This window comes from Adiantum capillus-veneris, chromosome 23 (assembly GCF_014529385.1).
Source record: "Adiantum capillus-veneris isolate H3 chromosome 23, ASM1452938v2, whole genome shotgun sequence".
In the NCBI taxonomy this organism is placed as follows: Eukaryota; Viridiplantae; Streptophyta; class Polypodiopsida; order Polypodiales; family Pteridaceae; genus Adiantum; species Adiantum capillus-veneris.
Window position 1 is genome coordinate 11,208,815 of NC_140953.1, and position 4,050 is coordinate 11,212,864.

General features: G+C 48.1%; 1 pseudogene; it reads left to right on the forward strand.

The window, feature by feature from the left end:
• The first annotated feature begins 692 nt into the window (after window positions 1–692).
• Window positions 693–1,596, forward strand: LOC147427412 (BTB/POZ domain-containing protein At1g30440-like; annotated as a pseudogene).
• The last annotated feature ends 2,454 nt before the right edge of the window (window positions 1,597–4,050 follow it).

Genomic DNA, 4,050 nt, shown 5'->3' on the forward strand with positions numbered 1-4,050 from the left:
GAGAGAGATCAGGAGAGAGAGAGAAGAGAAGAGGAGAGAGAGACGAGAGGAAGTCAACGAGAGAGAGAGAGAGAGTTGAGAGAGAGAGAGGAGAGATGCCACGACCTACATGCCATTTTGGAACTTGGGTCTCACTAACCACTCGCATTTCGAATTTCTGCCATTTGGAACTTGGGTCTCACTAACCACTCGCTGCCCAATTACTGCAGGCTTCCCTCGGCTTCACCCTTGGGCCTCCTCGCTACTTTTACTTTAGCGTAGCGTCCTCGCGGACTCAGAGAGGAGAGAGAGAGAGAGAGGAGAAGGAGAGAAGAGAGAGGAGAGAAGAGAGGAGAGGGAAGAGGAAGAGAGACGAGAGAGAAGAGAGAGAGAGAGAGAAGAGAGAAGAGTGGATGGACCGAGGAGAGAGATAGATGAGAGTGAGAGAGAGGAGTGAGAGAGAGAGAGCCTGGAGAGAGAGAGAGAGTGAAGAGGAGAGATGAGAGGAGAGAGAGAGAGACGCTGTGGAGCTGCAGTTTTGAGAGAGAGAGACGCCTGTGGAGCTGCAAAACTGCAAGGCTCTAGCTTTGTTCGGCGAGTACCCTCTCCCTCTGCATGCACACTCAGACAGTACCCTCCTCCCTGTCCTAGCATGGCTTCTCGGAGCTAGCACATATGTAGACGAGTGTGAATGCAAAGCAATAGGAAGCTTGATGCTTCTCTATGGGGTGAAGGATCATCCTTTGGGATGCACCAGTATAGAAAACAATTACAACGCATTTCGAAGTCGCACATTGGATGGAGAGAGAGAGAGAGAGAGAGAGAGAGAGAGAGAGGAGAGAGAGAGAGAGAGAGAGAGGAGAGAAGAGATAGAGAGAGAGAGAAGAGAGAGAGAGAGAGAGAGAGAGAGAGAGAGAGCCAGCCCGAGCCTTACCTAATTTGTGTCTAGATCCGAAGAGCAAGAGGAGATGGAGAACTAGGAAGAAAATTAAGGTCGAGGCCCCTAATTGCTAGCTCTAGTTCCTGCGTGAGTATTGTAGCAACGTCAACAACTGCTCTCTACTAACAAATAGCCTAATCATCACATGCAACGGCTACTGCCCCAAAAGACCACCCAACCCCTGATCACCTGATCAAGTTCTGCACGGCTTGGATTAATTTCAATCGAGTAGATAATGAGATTCATGTGCACCTTTCAGACATTCCGGGTGGTCCTGATGCCTTGGAACTTGCTGCGAAGTTCTGTTGGAGCTGACTGCTACAAATGCAGTGGATAACTAGGTCGTGCTTCAGAATTGGAAGGAATGTACTAGATCTTTATGATATAGCTGTGAAAGTGTATTGATTGAAGCTGAGGAGCTTGGAATTGTAAACATGTGCATAGATGTTGTAGTCATGAAGGCCTGCACTGACCCTAACCTGCTTGCATGGCCAATGCCCAAAAACTCGATGCAGAGTCTATGGAGGAAGTTTTTATGAATGGGATCTGTACAGGGGCAAGGGCGAAAGAAGCCTCGCATGGTTTGGCGGTATGAAGACATTGCGATGTTCAGCCTTCCTCTTTACAAGAGGGTGAATATGGCAATGGAAAGCCAAGGCTTAAGTCTGAGAGTGTAGGTGGGGCTCTCATGATTTGCTAGAAGCTAAGGAATGACACTACCACACAGAGTGTGTGGTGTGTGTGTGTCACAGAGTGTGTATGTGTGATGTGTGTGTGTGTGTGTGGTGTGGTGTTGAGAGAGAGAGAGAGAGAGAGAGATGGATATTTTTTGAGGTGTGCCCTGCGCCTCCCGATTGCATTAGTGGCGAGCAGGGAGAGCTGGCAGCGCACCTGGGCTCCAAGCCTACAAGGGACCGGCGTCACCTCGAGGCTCGAGCTACAAGCAGACTCACCTTTCAATTTCAAACTGCTTTGAAGATTGGGCGCAGGTGGGGAGTCAAGGCGCCATCCACGGATGGTCCTCTTCTAGTGATGTGGCTGCCATCTTCCATGGACGATCACACTTCCAGCGTGGCTGCCAGCCTCGAACAATAGCACAGCCTCTAGGCCTCCTACCTTCATGGACAGTGGGAAAAATAAATTTTCCAAACCTACAAAATTACTTTCCTTGATTTGCCAAGAGGAAATTTTTAAAATTAGGTTACTTTTTCTGGTTTTTATACTTATTTTTCTCTATTTTGGGTCAGAATTTCTCCTTTTCCTGTTGCGCTCAACCGGCATTTTGGAAATTGAAAACGGCACTATATAAAGCTCAGACAGATTTTTCCCGAACACTACTTGGCAGACGCGTCAAATAGCGAGCAAACTCCTCGGAAGTTGACGGACGGACACCGCACGTCCTGGAGTTGTGGGGTTGATAAACAAGCCTTGCGCTCACAAGTTATGAGTCACGACTCACAAGTCGAGAGAGGTGTGAAGTAACCCGCAAACCAAGGGACGAGGAGAAGGATGAGAGAGAGAGAGAGAGAGAGAGAGAGAGAGAGAGAGAGAGAGAGAGAGAGAGAGAGAGAGAGAGAGAGAGAGAGAGAGAGAGAGAGAGTGATGATCTAGCTATTTATAAATTAAATTGTAGGCTCCTGTCATTCCATTGCTCCCCAAGCAACTCTCTCTCTCTCTCTCTAGCGATGATGAGGCTTCCGACGATTTGCTAGGTGCTGTGCAACAAACAATCAATTTTTGTATCTCTCTCTCTCTTTCCTCTCTCTGCTCCTCGCAGTGGGCAGGCTAGATATCTGACACGACCGGAGTAGTTGCAGTCTGATCAGATTTTGTGTTGGCCTCCACCGCTTTCTTTTCAAGGATGCTAGCCACTTGCGCTAGGGCCGACCAACTCAACCACATTTTGTTGTCCTTGCCGTTGCATTACTTATGTTTCAACAACAAGGGGCAACTCACGGCCGACTCTCCAGTATTGCAACTACTGCAGACCACTCTCTAGAGGGATGGACAGACGGTAATGTCATCCCTCATGGTCTCTTCATCTTTCATACCATTTCTTACATGGACCATGTCTACTGCCATATCAACCATGTGATCTATTGCGATGCCCATGGGTTATAAGGGAAAAGTGAGCTTCATGTGATTGATCACTAGAGTGAGCTTCACGTGGCTCCTTTTGCGCATTGCCACAATGGAAGTGGCTAGCCATAGCTCAAGAGAAGGGGCACCCTTCCCAGTCTGGGTAGTTGGTGTCTATCCGCAATTTGAGAGCCGGGAGCCCCCCTTTCTCCTCTCTTCCTCTCTACCTGATAGCCAAAATTGAGACTCTCACGTGGCTCCTTCTACGCATTGCCACAATGGAAGTGGCTAGCCATAGCTCAAGAGAAGGGGCACCCTTCCCAGTCCGGGTAGTTGGTGTCTATCCGCAATTTGAGAGCCGGGATCCCCCCTTTCTCCTCTCTTCCTCTCTACCTGATGGCCAAAATTGAGACTCTCATCGCTCTATGTATAGAATAGGCAGCGACCTGCCTCAACGACAGTTTGAATTCCTTCCAAGCCCATATGGTAGGCCGAGCCCATTTTGCAGTGGTTTCAAGCCTCGGGGTTTCTTAGGCCTGCATATTTGTGAAGGTATGATGATAGAGAGAGAAAGAGGGAGAGAGGGAGTGCAGTATGATGCAAGAGGGAGTCCATGTATACTTGTTACGTCTTCCCCCACTTTTTTGCATCTCTCGATGTAACTCTGTGTTAAGGCAGTCATATATCGCTCTACTACTTGCTGACAAGCACACCCTCAAGGCTATCATCATCCTTGAGCTGCGTGTATTGATTGCGTGTTCCAACTAGCCAGCATACCATAAAACCCATACTTTTCCCTTGGGGAGGAGTTGTTGAATTGGAGTGTTCAGATGAGAGAGAGAGAGAGAGAGAGAGAGAGAGAGAGAGAGAGAGGTCGCCTGATTTGTTCAACCCAACAAGCTGTGATGAAGACAATGGCTTTGCATGGGCATTTGTTTGCAATCGTTGGGTTAATCCACACATTTCGAAGACCTTTCTATTTTGTAGTTCTGTCTTTGCCTCTTCTCTGTTGGTAGATCTTATACAATCTTTGGTACAAAATAAAATAAAAA